The 18,827-nt window shown below is 41.7% G+C and overlaps 1 protein-coding gene across 2 annotated transcripts in view; it reads right to left on the reverse strand.

Annotated features, from left to right (window-relative positions):
- LOC117346938 (putative ferric-chelate reductase 1) overlaps positions 1-4,849 on the reverse strand; it is a 76,887-nt gene extending 72,038 nt beyond the window's left edge. For both annotated transcript variants that reach the window (XM_033917226.1, XM_033917227.1), the window contains exon 1: positions 4,725-4,849. The gene's annotated coding sequence lies outside the window, so the exon portion shown is untranslated. The remainder of the gene's footprint in view (positions 1-4,724) is intronic.
- Between the last annotated feature and the right edge of the window lie 13,978 nt (positions 4,850-18,827).

Genomic DNA, 18,827 nt, shown 5'->3' on the forward strand with positions numbered 1-18,827 from the left:
AGAGCCAGAACTAGATTAGGGAGGCCCAGAGAAGAAGGAAGGAAGAGATGATTCCTGTATATGCCTTGACTACAAACCCTAGAGACTCTGCTTGGCTGTGGTAAGCCAAACGTTTCCTTTGTTTCTAAACCACAGAGTTACATATGTGTGTATAATTTGAAGCCAACAAAAAATTAAGTTACATGTAGAAGTTGATTTTGAATATTGGTTGTTATGTGCTAAGGCGGCCATTTTAGAAGCACATGAACTACTATGTAGGTATACTGTATATATAGTTTATATATTGAAATCCTGATTTTAGAACACCAAAGCATGCGCATCCAAAATGTGAATACGAGGGCAGGGTGAAAACATACATGTGCATTCCCAATTTCAGAAAGGGAATGCAAGTTTATGTCCGTTGACATCAGTGTTGGGATTTACTCCTGCTCCTGGGTATGTCTAGGCTATAGAAGAGTACTCATTTTGCACAACACTGGCCCTGTTTCCTGCTGTCGTGATAGCTCGGTGAAGCTATCACGGCAAAGTGCCGGGTTTTAAAAAGCCATCCGGACCCCCCGGACATGTCCTCGAAAAGGAGGAGTTGTCTGAGGAAATCCAGACATCTGGTAACCCTATGGCACACTGAGTGCTACTTAACTCTACACTACTGGAATGGAATATTCTCTCTGTGCTAACTGCAGAGATATCCTTGTCTTTGAACGTGCCCTATTGTTTTTCTGTACTGGGTCAAAAAGTGGTATATCATAAGAACATAAGAATAGCCTTACTGGGTCAGACCAATGGTCCATCTAGCCCAGTATCCTGTGTTCACGGAGGCCAATCCAAGTCACAATGTGTGTGTGTGTAAGTAAGTGTGTACGTTAAGCATCAGTTTCTGCCTCTGTTCCTGCAAAGCTGAGCGGGTGTCCTTCAACTGCATTGCTGCCAATGGTGGTGGAGGCAGTGCTTCAGTACTGTGTTTTCAATCACTAGGGGACAAGCAGGTTCCCTGGAGTCCTGCAGAGCTTGCTTGTTCCTCCCTATTGGAAATGTGATAATGAAACACCACCACCCACTGGTAGGATTGCAGGTGGAGGACTCCTGCTCAGCTTGGGGGGGGGGGGAGGGGGAATCGCTGTTTCTGACCACCCATACATTTAGGGATGGCCCTGTTTTCCTGGTTGTGAGGCCTTCTACCTCAATGGTTTGGCAATAGTATTGGAATCCCAGTAAGAGGTCTTCCTACTAAATGTCAGTCAAATGTATCCACAGAGAGAGTCCCTAGTACACATATCCATACAGATGAACAAACAAAGCAACAGCAAATAGTACTTTGCAACAATGGAACATGCCTACAATTAAGTTTTAGGCAGCCCATGAGCAGTGATTCAGTCAGAGCGAGGAGTAGCCTAGTGGTTCGTGCCATAGTCTGAGAACCTAGGGAGCTGGGTTCGATTCCCACTGCAGCTCCTTGTGATTCTGGGTAAGTCACTTCATCCTCCATTACCCCAGGTACAAAATAAGTACCTCTATAAAATATGTAAACTGACTTGATTGTAACCACAGAAAGAAAGTATATCAAGTCCCATCTCTTTCCTTTATCTTCACCCCAATAGGTTTAAAGTGAAGCATTAAGAAGTCTACAAAGAAATTAAGAAGACCTTACCTCAGAAGCTACATTTAAGCAATCCATTGAATTCTAGTGCAATCTTTGTTTTAATAACCCCCCTTGGAATAGAGTTGTTGAACATTAGTAGGATAGTCTACAGAGATCTATATCACTATAAGAGAACTGATGTAGGGATATACTTTGAACCAGTGACCTTTGGGTTAGAAAGCACCTGTTTTCCAGGAAAAGCTATTCAGACATTTTAGAGTCCAGTTGTGACAAGCTGTGTTTTGTATTTCTGGTAATCTTAGTAGTTCCTATTCCTTTGGCATTTCTGCTCTGCCTCTTGGGTTGTTTCTCACTCCTTTCACTCTATGGTACGGCTGCACCTCAAATACTGTAATTCTGATCACTGTATCTCAAAAAAGATATAGCAGAATTAGACAAGGTACAGACAAGGGTGACAAAAATGATAAGAGGGTTGGAATGACTTCCCTATGAGGAAAGGCTAAAGTGGCTAGGGCTCTTCAGCTTGGAGAAGAGATGGCTTAGGGGAGATATGATAAAGGTCTATAAAATACTGAGTGATGTTGAAAGGGTAAATCTAAATTGCTTGAGGGGGGGGTTCCAATCATATTTAAGAAATTTTCAAGAAAATATAATCAAGTACAACAATGCAACACAGAAGAAAAGTTGCCATATACAATGAAACAAAAAGCAAATACAGCGTCACAAAGACCAACAAGTTAAGAAGTTATCCATCCCTTCACCCAACCCCACCCCAGGAATGTAAGGGAAAGAACAGCAAAAACTTAAGTCAGGGGCAACCAAATAAGACAAGGCTGCATGCATGTGGAGTCAAGGTATCCACAAAGGGCTGCCAAATTGTAAGCAACACTTGTCCCTGTTTAGTATCCCAATCAGACAGATACATGGTTTCCATAGTCAGGAGGTGTTCCATACGAGAGCACCAGTGGCCATAAATAGGACTCAGATGAATTGCTTGTTTAACTGTTTCCAAAAATACTAGGAATAGGGGGCATGCAATGGAGCTACTTAGTAGTAGATTTAAAATAAACTGGAAAAAATATTTTTCACTCAACTCTGAAAGCAATTAACTTAGCAGGGTTTAAAAAAGGTTTGGATAATTTCCTAGAGCAGAAATCCATAAGCCATTATTTATATGGGCTTGGGGAAATCCACTGGTTATTCCTTGGATAAGCGGCATGAAATCTGTTTTACTCCTTGGGATCTTACTAGGTACTCATGACCTGGATTGGCCACTTTTGGAACAGGATACTGTTTCCAACAGTGGCCTTCGGTCTGTCCCAGTGTGGCAACAATTTTGGTCTGTTCTAGTATTGCAACTCTTAGGTTGCTTTCTTGTCCATTCATGCAATTGTTTCATTCAGTGATAGGGAAAAATGTTTGAGTACCTGAATGGAAAAACTATTTAGACAACCTCCATTATTAGGCGGTATATAAATAACTAATAAACTTGGAAACAAACTAATAGAAGGACTCATCTAAATTTGAGTGTCCACATCAGCTTAAGCAGAGCTGCCAAGTTACTCAGTTTCTGGAAGGAGACTTTGTTTTGGCCAGTTCTGGATTTAAAAACTTAAATCCCAATGCAGTGTGGAATTTGTAGTTCCTGATTCTATCCATTGCAATTAGTACTGCAGGTTAAAAAAAAATGCACCAGAATGAGGTGGTCAGAAATCCAGGACTGTCCTACAGTCTCCCTCCTGGAATTGTTTGAGAGACTTACTTCAAAGACTTTTCTTGTACCATTATCCTAGCGTTATAAGTTCTGAGGAAAGTATTTTGAAACCCGTAAAAAAAAATTTGTTGTTGAATTCTTGGATTAACAATCCTGAAACCATGGGTGAAATTCACCATTACCCTTATTTCATCAGCAGAGCTGCCAAGTCACACAGTTCCAGGAAGGAGATTGTTTGACCAGTTCTGGTTTTAAACTTACCATGCTTCTTTGGGATGTACAGTATTTGTAGTTCCTGATTTTACCCACTACCTATAACACATCAGGATGAGGTTAGTTGAAATTCAGAACTGGCCTATAGTCTTCCTCCTGAAACAGGGTAACTTGAAACCTCTGGGTTTCTGGTGCCTTCACCCCCTCCAAAGATTTCTATAATTTCTGAGGCACCTGCTTGCAAAGGTGAGCCCGAGAGCTTGTCTAGATGGGTGAAGATAATGCGGGGCTCGATCAGAGTAACATAGCAGATTTATTTAGTTTTTTTCTTCTTCCTTTTCTTGCTTCAGGATTCTGACTCCCTCCTATAACTTTTCAGTATCTTACCCCTGTAAAGCTCTCAGCCCAACCAAGAAGAAAATGACGTGGAGCCATGAAACTTACAAATTATTCTACACTTTGCTTGACACTTTTCGTTTCATTTAATATGGTATGTTTTGGCATTGGTTAAGAGGTTTACAGGTATTTTTATGAGGTGTTGGTTAATTGGAAAATGGGTGGGGGAAAATAAGTCTTGTCTTTATTCTATTAAGTATATTGTGCTGTAATGTTAATATTTTATGTAAATGCATCATCTTTTGTGCATAATTTAAGTTTTAAAAATGAATAAAGAATTAAAAAAAAAAAGAAACGAAAAGTGTGAAATAACTTTCCACATTTTTTTTTTTAATAAATCTATTCATTTTTTAAAACTCACAATAAGTATAACACAAAATACAATCATTTCATACTTTAACATTACTTATTATATCATCAAATTATATCTTTCATCAAATAACACCCCTCCCTTATATCCAACAATTAATCATAAACAAAAGAAATCATAAAATATTTCCCACCCCCCCACCCCACCGTGGACATGCATGAACAAAAGGGAATTAATATTTATTCTATGCAATAATTTCAATCTTTACACTGTCTTGTTAACTTTTTCAGCGGCCCCTCGGTTGCTTTTTTGTAATTATGCAGCTCAACCTTCTCGAAAGGTTGAAAAAGTGAGCTCTCGATGGAAGTTTCCCACGTTCTCCGGATTGTACTGCTTGAGATCCCGTATAATTGTGCTCTTCAAAAAGCTGCCTGCTTAGTCTGAATATGGAAAAGTTAGAGCTGATGAAAGCAGAGAATGAGAGAACGCACCTGGTTAGCAGAAACCCTCCTCTGGCTGATAATATTACGGGCTGTAGCAAGTCTGAAGTGCTGCTGAGCGTAGATCTACCCGTGGCGAAAGACAAACCTGGAAGAGGAGGGAAAAGCCACAGCCCCTATGACTTTGACAATCACTGCTTTCGGGGAAAATCCCTGGCAAAGTACCAAGCCCAGGATTACAAAGCCATCCAGGAACGAGAAAGGGCTTGTGCAAACCTGTTAAGTCAGTTCTTTAGAATTGGGAGGGGGAGGCGGGACTTTAAAAAAAATCCAAAACACGAGTTTAAATATGGAGTGAATGGGATTTTTGTACTGATATTGGGATTCTTTTATTGTAATCCGCAATAGATTTTATGCGGAATAAAAATTTGTAAAATAAATAAATACATGAGGTAATCCTGCCCTCTAATTTATTATGTAATTAGCAGTGTGACCGACAAAGCCTGATGTTATCCTGAGTTGTTTGTCTTAAGTGTGTTGGCTCATTATGGCAACTAATTGTGAATAAGAATCAACAGTGATTGCATTTTAAAGAGTGTTTAACCCCCCCCCCTGTGTCTGAATTAAAAGTAGTTTTAGGACTTGCACGCAATATTGAACTTTAGCAGGAAATCTACTAAACTAATGCTATATTTAGAGAATGAATGGTTGTGTCAATGAGGTGATTCCTCCTCTCTAATTTCTGACTACAAAACCTGATTTTATCCAGAGGTACCTGTCCGCTTCATCACTGCCTTCAATGCTCACAGCTGCTCAATTTGCAAAAAACCCCCAAAAAAACAGAGTCAAAGAAAATGTTTTAGGCCTTTTTTTTTTTAAACATCTTATACATTCTGTTGGCACAGATGTTGGGGAGGGGGGATAAAAAATTCTGTAGAGAAAATGAAGAAGGCTCATGGTAGAGCCGTGCATGGATGTCTGAGCATGTAGCCTCTACTGAAATCTTAATATAGAGCCATGCAGAAAGCTAAAGGCAATGACTCAAAATATGAGCGGGAAAACTTGCACCCTGAACGTATGGTTTGGGATCATCTCTAGGCTGAATGATAAAATGCTGTTTGTCACATCTGCAGGATTCCTGATGATCCACCGTCCCAGTATAGTTTATTAGATTCCAAGCCACTAACCAGCATCTGAGCTCACAGCGACTATCTTCTGAATTGTTAATGGAATCATAAAAATTGCTGAGTCATCCTGTCTCACCCAAGCAGCAGGAAAAGAGAATTGTATGAAGGGCTAGATTCACTAAGCCCACCAATCATGTCACGACCCCTTTGCAACCCCGACCCGATTCACTAACCTTCCTCCTGATCCGATTCTGATCCGCGCATGCAAATGAAGGGAAGGGAAGGGCATCTAAAAGTAGGAAGGCAGCGATTCACAAAAAAAATTAAGGAGCACCAAAGGGCTGGCCAATCACAAAAGAAGCGATTGCTGAGGACCAGTCTCTCACATCATTGCCAACTGTCCTTGCCCTGAAATCCAAGCCCTGCAGCCTATCAAACCATCAAAATAGCCCCCTGCTCTTTGCCGCCCTGCATCTCTGCCACTCTGCTCTCTGGCCAGAAAGGTGGCATTCAGAGATACATCGCCGCACTTCCAGCCCTTCAAGAGCCCTGCTCTTGCCGCCCCAACTCTCCTGCTCTCTGCTGCCCTTCCCCGCAGTGCGAGCCCGTGGTTTTAACCCATGGGTTTAAAGCGGAGCTGCACCGCAGGGAAGGGCGGCAGAGAGCAGGAGAGTTGGGGTGGCAAGGACTTCTATTTCGGTCTTCTTTAAAAGCCTGATGTCGCGCTGGGCACAAGCCGCAAATTTCTCCTCCGCAGCCCTCCCTCGGTTCTCCTCCATACCCTGCAACATGTGGAGTTGGCAGTATTCGCACATTGGTGGGAGGGAGGAGACCCGCTGCCGTCCCTCTCGCTTCCCCTTCGTGGGTTAAAACCATGGGCTCACACTGCAGGGAAGAGCAGCAGAGAGCAGGAAAGTCGGGGGCGAGTAAACCCCCCCCCCCCAAAAAAAAAATGGACAGCAAACCCATGCGCTGACCATCTACAGGCAAAGTAGATGGTCTCCGCATGCGTTGGGATTGCTCTCCAGCAATCCGTGTTGTCGGTGAGGAGTGTGCCTCCGATCACCCCCATTTGCATGAAGATGGTTGGGAAATCATTTGGCCTGCCTCAGATCGCCCACGAATCGAGTAAGATCGGTGGGCTTAGTTAATCTAGGCCTTAATCTCTGCTTGAGAGATAAGTTGATAACAGGAGTAAAGTTTTATATACTTTATAAATACTTGTTTGTTAATGTACAATACTGTCTGTTGCCTCTGCCACACTGGACACTGTGTTAAGTGACTATAGGGCTCATTTTCAAAACAGAAAAATATCCAAAAAGGCACAAAAGTGGTTAGAGCACCCTGAGGTTGTGGGTTCAAACCCTGCTCTGCTCCCTGTGATCCTGGAAAAGTCACCCCTCCACTGCCCCAGGTACATTAGATAGAGTATGAGCCCACCGGAAAGATAGGGAAAATGCTTGACATACCTGTATGTAAACTGCTTTTGAGTGTGGTTGTAAAACTACAAAGGTGGTATACAAGTCCCAATCCCTTTCCGATTTTTTAAATGGTTTTCTATGGAGTTCATCTAAATCTCAAGGGGGCATATCAGAGGTTTGTTGTGGGTGGGTCTAGGACAGGCTTAGATTTGGATGTTTGTCTAGGATAATGGAAAAATGCCCAAGGCAAGAAATAGGGTGCTTTGGGCTTGACCTGTTTCAATAAGTGCCAAAAAAGGTGCCCAAACTGACCAGATAACACCTTAGTCCCCCAATGGTAAATGACCCCCTTCCCATCTCCCAGTCAATGCAGATAGTACATACCAGGTTCCTCCCCTCCCAACCCCCAAGTTCTTGCTGAAACTAGTTGCCTTAACTAGCTGGATGTACCATCTTTTCCAGAGCCCTTAGGGTTGACACTCTCAAACTCCTCTCTTCTTTGTTAGGCCTGGGAGAGAAGGGAAGCTCCCTCTGCCTCAGTAACAAACAGCCTCAGAGTTCCTTGGGCTCTAACACCAACTTCCCGGGCTCCAGCTTTGTAGGGTCTTTTTTTTTTTAAGCTCTTTCCATGTTCTAGCTCAGGGGTAGGGCACTCCGGTCCTTGAGAGCCGTATTCCAGTTGGGTTTTCAGGATTTCCCCAATGAATATGCATGAGATCTATTTGCATGCACTGCTTTCAATGCATATTCATTGGGGAAATCCTGAAAACCCGACTGGAATACAGCTCTCGAGGACCAGGAGTTCCCTACCCCTCTAGCTCATCCTTCATCGTATCATTACATTGCTCAGTGTGTTAGGAGGAAGAGCTTCAGAAATGTTCTCATGTTCTCTGTCAATGAGCCATCAGATCTCAAAAACAATTCAGATAGGTTATGGGCAGATACATATGTTGTACAGACTAAAGCCATTGCTTGCGCCTCATGACTTGAATAGTGATGCAAGTGATAATATTAGGAAGATTGGATTATTGTAATGCGATGTATTTAGGGGTGATCAAATCACAGTGTAAAGCTATACAGCTTCCGATGAATTCGGTGGCGAGATTAATAGCTGGAGCAGCACGTGCATGACGCCTCTTTGAAACAACCGCACTGGTTCCTGTTCAACAGAGTTCCGTACAAAGTGCTGTCAATAATTCATCAGACTGTGTATCATGTAACTTCTGCACGTTTCCATGATCTTTGTGTGCAGGGAGACATGTTTTACGAGTACCGTCTGAAAGTCTACGATCGGATTGGCTGCATCCTGAGGCAGCAGAAATGTGAAACGGTGGCCACCGTTGGTGTACCGATCGTCATTTGAGTTAAGTCTGAGTTAAGTTTGACCACACTGAATTTTCATTGTACCGCACAGAGCTTTTTATTTTCCCAGGGGAGGTCTTTTATGTCTATGAGGTTTTTTTGCCTGAATGCCTTAAGTCACTTTTGTGGCGGTGGGAAGGCTTTCATCTGAGGTTTTTTCCTCCCAGTTTGGGTTTATTTTTGGCTTGTGCTGTAGCTTTGTTCCTTTATATTGCATTGTTTATGTGAAAGTGTTATTCAATCTGATATTTGATTTTCACTATATCTGTGTTATTTATACCGTATTAATACAGCAACAGACACTGGAGGTAAGACTCTGCCAGCTCATTATTTCTTGGATTTCTCACTGCATTACAAACCCTTTCATCCTTTTCAAAGAAACGTCTCATGTTGCACCAACCTGCCCACTCTGTTCCACATGACAGCATGAGAGAGAGAGGGGCCGAAGAAATAACTGCTGATTCACCATTTTGCAGCAGGAATAAGGGATCTGAAGAGTACATTCTTCTGTCTTTAGGTACTTAGGCCCAGATTCTGTAAATGGCGCTATTGTTGGCGGCCGACTTTAAAGCAGCTACCAATCGTGTGTCAATCATACGATGGCACCGTTTAAAGAATCGCACCTCCAGGAAAGGTAAGTAGCAGAAATGTAGGCCAGGGTTTTCAAGGCCTACATTTCAAGTGCCTACCTTTGACATGAATTGCACCTCCAGCGGCACCTACTGGTGCCTAATGCCATTTCTGTTTTTAGCTACACCTACAGTGATGTTAGTGATGTCAGGGTGCTGAGGTTGTAGCTTTAACCAGTAGACCACATGTGCCCCCTTATAAAAACAGGCTTAGTGCCAGTGCTTGTCATAACTTTTAGACACACTCATTTAAGCCAGCTATGCCTTGGCCTAAATACCTGCACCTAAGTTATGCGACAACCAGTTGGTCTGCGCAAAACTTCTAGGACCGCCCATGATCCACCCCTGGCCGTTTCTCCTTTTAGATTCATGCACGGGACGTGGTGCTTAACACTTTGTGCATTACACCTACCAAGTTGTGCATGCAACTCCTAATCTATATATATAAAATTGGATGTATGTATGTTCAAGCATAACGCATGGAGAGATTTCAACCAAACTTGGTACACATATGACTTACTATCTGGGGAAAAATACTGTGGGGGTGGGAAGGGGGGTGTCATGTAAAAATGATCAAAAATGACAGATTTTATTGTCTACCCCATAGTGTTTTTGGGCTCGCTGAGATGAATACTCAGCATAACTCTGAAACGCATGGAGAGATTTCAGCCAAACTTGGTACACATATGACTTACTATCTGGGGATATATACTGTGGTGGGGAGAGGAAGAGAGTGACATGTGGGTGGGGGAAAGAGGTGGGTTGAGGGAAGGGGTGACATCGAAAATGACAGATATTAATGTCTAATCCATAAACGCATGGACACATTTCAACTAAACTTGATATACATAAGACTTACTATCTGGTAACAACTACTGTGTGTAGGGGGAGGGGTGACATGTGGATGGGGGAAGGGGGTGACATAAAAATGACAGATATTAGTGTCTAATCTATAGTTTTTGCAGCATGGACCAAACTTGGTATACATATCACTTACTATCTGAGAAAAAATAGTATAGGGGTGGGAAGGGGGTGATATTAGATATTGGTGCCTAATCCATACTTTTCAGGCTCGCTGAGATGAATACTGACACTCCCAATGCCGTTTAAGTCCAAGTTCCAGGCATAACCACTTAATACAAGTCGATCGATGCTGGAAGATTGGGATAAATAAACACCTGGGCAACGCCGGGTAATCAGCTAGTTGATACCAAATACCGTACTCCTGGAGGAATTCTGTACAACCGTGCATTGCGGAATTTAAGAGATGCTGTGCAAAAGTTATCTTGAGCTGGTGGAAGGTGGAGCCATAGTTCTAATTCAGCTGCTACCAAGGTTTTTCCAGCAAAACACAGCTCTCACAGAATGTTGTCAGTGCGGTACTGAAGTCACGGGCTGTTCTTGCAAAATTTTGAGAATAGCACAGGATTTTGAATACCACACTGATTTCACCCTGCTGAGGCCATATAGTAGAGGAAGGTTGTCGCAGTCGTTTGTTTGTGAAATATAGACAGCTACACCATGTAAAACAATTATGCTGGAGAGAGATGGAGGTTGGGATGAGAAGCTGGGAAAGGAACCTACTGGGTAAGTAAGGGGGTAAGGGAACATGGGTGGTGGGTGGGAAAAGTCAATGAATAATGGGATATGTATGGAAGGACAGATGAACTGGAGGATAAGAGGTATGGTGTGCATGTGTGTTTGGGTAGGGGAGAAGAGTTAAGAAGAGACATTGTGGAAGGTAATATTAGCTGGAAAGAGGTTGAGAATGTGCATTGGGGGTTGGGTGGAAAGAGCTGAGGACAACAGAGGTTAAGGGGATGCATGGAAGTTGAAAAGAGCAGGAGGAAACAGGGAGTAGGGGAAGTTAGAAAATGAATATATAGTATGTGGAAGGAGAGCTGGGTCAACAGAGATTAAGAGGATGCACAGAAAGGGATATAACCTGATAGAGATAGGGATAGAGGATAAATTGGGGTGGGAGAGAGCTGGGAATAAGAGAGGGCAAAAAGACATGTATGGAAGGAAAATGAGCTGGAGAAGATAGGATAAGGGGATGAATAAAGAGGGCTGGATAAGGAGGCATGTTATGTGGGGTGAAGAAAAATCAGGTTAAGTAAGGGCCTTTTTTGGGGGGAGAGGGAATGAGCTGAAAGAGAGAGAGATTGAAAGGTGGTGACCTGGTGGGGATGATCTGAAGGAGGGAGAGATAGTGCGTGTGTTTGAGAGACCATATGCAGCTTTACTCTCGATCCACACTCACCATGCTCTCACTAAGCCAGTCTATTTCTTAGGCTGTTCTTTCTGAACCAATGGTTTACTGAAATCAAGTCTTTGGGTAAACACAGCGTGACAGTGACAAACACAATGAAAAGAGGCAACGAGTGGCAGCTCCATGATTTACAATGTCTCTGATGCTTTATAATCTAATTCCAAAGTCCAGAGAAAGTGTAACCTTCTCTCTGTCTCCTAAGTTCTACTACAGTGAACAGCTGGGGATATACAGTATATGTAACTAGATCCTTCCAAGGTTCACTTAGGTGTTAGGTACAATGAGACTCAGATGCAGGTTCCTGCAGTCAGGATCAGCTGAGTTCATCTGGATCCTCAAGAACCCTGCAGATTTAGATGGCAATTCTTCCTTCAGCCCAGTGGTAGTCCAGGTTGCTCTACTGGAAAATATATCTATAGTCCAGTATCTTCTTTCTCCTTATTTTCTCAGAAGGGATATAGAAGATTCCCTGTTCCATCAGGCACCCAACAAGGCAGATGCTTAAGTGACTTCTGTCATCAACATAATCCTGGCTCACTTCTTGTCCTCCTTTCCCTGCTAGGGTATGAAAGTCTGTAGAGTTTCTGGGTCTATGTGGCTAAGGCTGGTTTCTTTCTGTGCTGGATTTTGCATGCCATTTAATGAATCCAGTCCATGGTGCAGCAGCCTAAGAACCTGGGGAACTGGGTTCATTTCCCACTAAGGCTCCTTGTGACTCTGGACAAGTCACTTACCCTCCTTTGCCCCAGGTACAAAAAATACCTTAGACTGTTAGCCCACTAGGGACAAAGAATATTTGCATATAATGTACACAGTGCTGCATACATCTACTGCTATAGGAACGATAAGTACTGTAGTAGTAGTAGATAATTAAAAAGGCATAAATTATGGTATTCTATAATTTATAGGCATAATTACATTCTACCCTTGAGTACATCCATCTTCAAATTTAGTCACTATTTTATAGATTTAGCGCTCCTTTTACTAAGGTGCGCCGCACACTACATTGCCACGCGCACTACACGCTAACACCTCCATATAGCTTACGTTAGCATTTTCCATTTAGTGCAGGGTTAGCACGTGTGGCACTGTAGCGTGCGCTAAAAACGCTAGCGCACCTTAGTAAAAGGAGCCCATAGTCACCATTTTATAGAATAGCTCATAGTTGGCATATTGACATTTATAGTATACATGGATAAAAGCAAATACAGTCAAACCTTGGTTTGCGAGTATAATTCGTTCTTGAAGCATGCTTGTAATCCAGAGTACTCGTATATCAAAGCAAATTTCCCCATAGGAAATAATAGAAACTCAGATGATTCATTCCACAACCCAAAAACTTTAATACTATACATATTTGTATTGCAAGACCTCGCTCATTTAGAACAGTCACTACACTCCCACAGCGTCAGAGAGAGAAGAACCATCAGCTCAGTTGTCGTGTGTGTATACTGTATGTACTCGTATTGCAAGGATTCACCAAGGGTAGATCATGCCAGTCCAATCTTATCAGCTTCTTTGACTGGGTAACAAGAAGACTGGACTCAGGAGAGTCCTTGGACGTCGTGTACCTGGACTTCAGCAAAGCGTTTGACAGCGTCCCACACCGCAGGCTGCTGAACAAGGTGAAATCGATGGGATTAGGAGAAACTCTAACTGCATGGGTTAAAGATTGGCTTAGTGGCAGACTTCAGAGGGTGGTGGTTAACGGTACCCTCTCTAAAATGTCGGAGGTGACTAGCGGAGTGCTACAGGGTTCAGTCCTGGGCCCACTCCTCTTCAACATATTCATTGGGGATCTGACTCAAGGGCTTCAAGGCAAGGTAACCTTATTCGCTGATGACGCCAAACTATGCAATATAGTAAACGGCTATAATCTACAGGATACTATGGAGCAAGACCTGCGTACTTTAGAAAGTTGGTCCTCGATCTGGCAGCTGGGCTTTAACGCCAAGAAATGTAAGGTCATGCATCTCGGTAACGGAAATCCTTACAGAACTTACACCCTGAATGGAGAAACTTTAACCGGGACTACGGCAGAACGGGACTTAGGAGTAATCATCAGTGCTGACATGAAAGCAGCCACTCAAGTGGAGAAGGCTTCATCTAAAGCACGGCAGATGATAGGTTGTATCAAGAGAAGCTTCGTCAACAGGAAGCTTGAAGTCATGATGCCATTGTACAGAACCATGGTGAGACCTCATCTGGAATACTGTGTGCAATTTTGGAGGCCACATTACCGTAAAGATGTGCTCAGAATTGAATCGGTTCAGTGGATGGCCACCAGGCTGGTCTCGGGGCTAAAGGATCTCCCGTACGAAGAAAGACTGAGCAAATTGCAGCTCTATACTCTCGAAGAGCGTAGGGAGAGGGGAGACATGATTGAGACATTTAAGTACATCACAGAACGGGTTGAGGTGGAAGATGATATCTTTCTTCTGAAGGGACCCTCGACCACAAGAGGTCATCCGCTCAAACTCAGGGGAGGGAAGTTTCGTGGTGACGCCAGGAAGTACTTCTTCACAGAGAGAGTGATTGAGCATTGGAACAAGCTTCCAGTGCAGGTGATCAAGGCACACAGCATCTCAGACTTCAAGAATAAATGGGATACCTATGTGGGATCCCTACGAGGGTCATGCCAAGCGATAGGGTCTCTAGGGTACAGACCTGAAAGAGCGGGTCAGTAGAGTGGCAGTATAATTACAATTATACTTAAGGGGTTCATTAGACTTGTTAGGGAGGGTCAATAGTGTGGGCAGACTTGATGGGCTTTAGCCCTTATCTGCCGTCATCTTTCTATGTTTCTATGTTTCGCTTGTATATCATATTAAAAATTTAATCAAATGTTGTGCAAGTTACTTGCAATTCAAGGTTTTACTGTATAGCCATTTATGAGCATTTTTGATTCCAAAAAATAAGAGCCTGTTTACAGAATTACCCCCTGTCTGTCTATCCCATGCATACATCAATTTTGCCATGGTTTGTTTAACAAAGTTTACAGGGGGTCCACATTATGGAGATGCTATATGTATACTAATATTTTCTAGCATTCTTTACAGCCTCAATAGAAAAAAAAATCTGACTCTACTTTGGCTGCTTAAGCTACTGGAAGTTGGGTAATTTGTTCTTTGTTGTCTTACATTGCCTAAAGCAAGAATTGCACCATCGTTAAAGCTGTTTCATAGTCTGATGTGTGTGAAAGTTTCACTTACAAATATATAAAGTTATGCAATGTACTTTACAGGTTTGCGGAAACCCAGATGATCGTGGTATATCCACTGGGCCAGAATTGACTTGTCCCACTTTTGTAATTTGGGAAACATGCTTAGTACCTCCTGCATATCACTTTAATTAGCTTCATCAAAATTATGTTAGCTAGGAAGTGATGAGGAACGAGCAAAGAAAGGATCTCTACTTGACTGTCAAAAAGTACTTCCTTGTTCTTTACATCCTTAGGCCCCCTTTGATGAAGCCATGTTAGGCTTTTTTTATCGCTGGCCATGGCGGTATTAGCTCCGATGCTCCTAGGAATTCTATGAGTATTGGAGCTTTTATCACTGTGGTCAGCAATAAAAAAGCCTAACGCAACTTCATAAAAAGGGAGGGGCTGTTTAATCTTTTCACGAAATTATGGATTAATAAATAGAATGATGTTTTCACAGTGATTACCTGTTTAGAAGGTGGAACTTTTTTTGAAGAGAGATCTATTTACAGAGGTTTTTTTTCTAAATGACTGTTGAGGCTTTTCTGACCTAGAACAGGTGTTCTCAGCTGGAGGGCAGCAAATCACGGTGGTTTTCAGGATAATCATGATATTCAAATTAGCCTGCTCCTGGATCATATGTATGTGTAAGAGACAAAAAAGGTTTAAGCATGGCTGCTGGTACTAACATGTAATCTAAATCATGGGGAAAGCCAAGTTGCTCAAGTACAAAGGATTCAAATCCCTAAACGGAGCCGCCCCCACCTACCTGAACGAACACCTCATCTGAAACAACTCAAGCCCCATTCATTCACCCCCCAATCAAAGGCACACAGTGAGAAAAAGATGCATGGCGGCCTACTAGCCACCCAGGCAGCAAAGCTTGACTAACACCTTTCCAACCTACCGATGAAAACGCCAGACTACAAAACCCTCCGAAGGGAAATAAAAAAACTTTGCTATTCAAAAAAATTTGTCAAGACAAGCTAATGCATTACCTCTAATAACCCTTATCCTATGACTGGTAGTAACTAACCCTGTATCTCTCCTGGTAATGTCCAGCAACCTTATTTTGTACTCCACCTAGAACTGCACAGTATTGGCGGAATGCAAGTCACCAATGTAATGTAAACAATGTGTTTTTGAAGAATACTAACAACACAGAGAAAGTAGGGCACCCTAAAGAGATGTTGCAATAAAGGTAAAAGTAACCCAGGTTTCTTTAAGTAAAGATCATAGAAAATGGAAAAATTCCAATTTATCCCTGTCCATTGCTATATAGGTTGAAAATATAAACCATGCAGATTGTAATATAAATAAAAAAACATAGATTAAAATATCTGTATGTGGATGCTGGAGGTCTAAAAATAAAATGGGTTAGAATGTATAGCATTGAATGAAGAGGCAAATATAATTAGCCTATCAGAGACCTGATCAGAGGGTAAAATGGGATATTCTGATGATAAAGTGGATCAAATTGGTCCAGAGGTACCACCAGATTGTATATATGGTGCCCCAGGGCTCCTTTTACTAAGGTGCGCTAGCGTTTTTAGCGTACGCAGGATATTACTGCGTGCTACACTTCTAGAACTAATACCAGCTTAATGCTGGTGTTAAGGTCTAGCACGCGGGGCAACGTAGCGCACGCCATTCTGCGCGTTAAAGCCCTAGCGCACCTTAGTAAAAGGAGCCCCAAATTTGAGTATAGCCTCCAATCTATTTATCCCAAAGCACTCTTTCCCACCCATCTTGTCCCCCATCTAATATCTGCATTTCATCCCTTGGCTATAGGATAAGTTTATGTAGAAAAGCATTAGTAATGTAATGTAATTTATTTCTTATATACCGCTACATCCGTTAGGTTCTAAGCGGTTTGAAGAAAGTGTACATTAAGATTATAAATGAGAAGTAAGAAGGTACTTAAAAAATTCCCTTACTGTCCCGAAGGCTCACAATCTAACTAAAGTACCTGGAAATTAATAAAGAAGAGAAAATAAAGATGTTTGAAAAAAGAAAAATTCTATATGAACTTATAGGATGGAAATTAAACTGACAGTGAAGAACTGTATAAAAAATACATATGGAATTCAGTTAGAGAGGGTAGGTTACAATCTATTTATGGTATTTGTTTAATTGGAAGGTGTTAAGGTGGGTAATTTGGGGGAAGGTTATCTGAAGGTAGGTGAATCTTCTGGAGGTAAAAGAGGAGGGGTTAAGATATTTGGATGAATTTTTTGAAAAGCAGGGTTTTGATTTCTTTTCTGAATGTTTTGAAGTTGTCTGATATTGTCATAAGATTGGAGATGGAATGGTTGATTTTTGCTGCTTGTGTTGCCAGAAGGTTGTCAAACATTTTCTTGCGTTGTGTGCCTTTGAGTGGGGGGAAGGCGAAAGGGTTCGAGGTTCTTCTGTGTCTTGAGGTGGAGATTTGGTTTAAGCGGTTGTTTGTCTATGTTATTTGAATGTTCTGATTTATGTTTATTAGGTGCTTCATAAGTATTATATGAATTTCTATGCTGTTAATTAGTATATTTTCGAAACTGTTTCATGATAGTCCTATTATTAAGTTTCAGTTTCCTGATGTTGGCCCCCTTATATCAACCTAGATTAACCAACTCGAGTGGTGTAGATAATCAAAATCACAGTCTCTATATTTATACTCCACTCATCTAGAAAAGTACATTGGAAATATATCGATTATATGCAATGCTCTAAAATCACTTTTATGCAGGAAAAGGCCCCCTTATATCAAGCCACATTAGGGGTTTGTTTTTTGTTTTGTTTTTTTAAATCACCGGCCACTGCAGTAATAGTGACTGAGATGTCCTGAGATGTATTTTGCCTTTATTTTTTTATTTACCCTCGTATTTTGTTTCTAGATTTCTCCATCATATGACAGATGAAACAAATACAAGTGGATCGTCAGTTCCTTTACCATGTTTTCTAAATGTGTTGTATTGTGTCTGCAGTGGTAGTTCCACACCAAACTCATTTTTGATCACCTCTTTCGTGTAGCCAGGACACTAACCTGGGAGTGCCTTCATCTTGTTCCAATTTACTTTATAATCTAATATCTCTTAAAAAATCAGCCAGATCTTTTAGCGGTGCTGGAATGGTATCTAGAGTGGTATAAATTAAGATATTGGGCCTGTTTTACAAAGCCGCGCTAGCGGCTGCAGCGCGGTAACGGCCCCGTAGCTCATAGAGATTTAAAGGGCTTCGGGGCTGTTGCTGCGCGGCATTGTAAAACAGGCCCAATGCTCTTGAGGACCTAATGGAGAACTTCTGATTAATACATCTGTGATGGCAATTGACAGTGGTTCCATTACCAAATTAATTAACAGAAGTGAGGGGGATAGCCTTATCAGCTTCCTCGGGCCAATTTTTTTTTTTTTTTTAAACTTTATTTAGTTTTAAATGCCAACAAAAAGTGCAATACAATTTACATACAAATAATAATAATCAAATAAGCACTTATAAACAATCAGAATCTATACAAAAGATAAAAATTCCCTCCCCCATCCATCATTACCATCAGGAATAATACCAAAACAAAAGATATACCCCCCTCCCGTTCCCAACCCCTCTTGATGTGTGGGTGCAATACAATGGAAAATAAAGATAAAGGGCAACTATAACAAATCTATAAAATACGTCAATGGACCCTAAACCAATTTGAATATCTTATTATGCCCTAGCAAGTCAGCATTTATTTTCTCATACTTATAAGTTAAGCATAAGCTCGCCCACCAGAAAGGAAAACTAAGGCAATCCCAATTCTTCCAATTGCGAGTAATCATTTGCATGGGCTATCCTGGTCATAATTAGGAAAAGCCAGCATTTATAGCGGTCCATGGGAGGCTCAATATGCAATAACGTTCCACATATATCTACCTCATATGTCAATGCCTCCAGTATGGTATTAATCTGTCCCCATATTGACTTCCAAAAGTTAAGTATCAAAGGACAATAGAACAGCAGATGATCCAGTGTCCCTACATCAAGATGGCAGTGCCAGCATCTATTAGATTTAGAACTGTCTAATTTTTGTAAACGAACAGGGGTCCATAAACTTCTATGTAACAAAAAAACCCATCTTTGTCTCATAGATGCTGATGCTGTACATTTCATCCTCCAAGTC

Source organism: Geotrypetes seraphini, chromosome 12 (genome assembly GCF_902459505.1).
Source record: "Geotrypetes seraphini chromosome 12, aGeoSer1.1, whole genome shotgun sequence".
NCBI classification, from domain to species: Eukaryota; Metazoa; Chordata; class Amphibia; order Gymnophiona; family Dermophiidae; genus Geotrypetes; species Geotrypetes seraphini.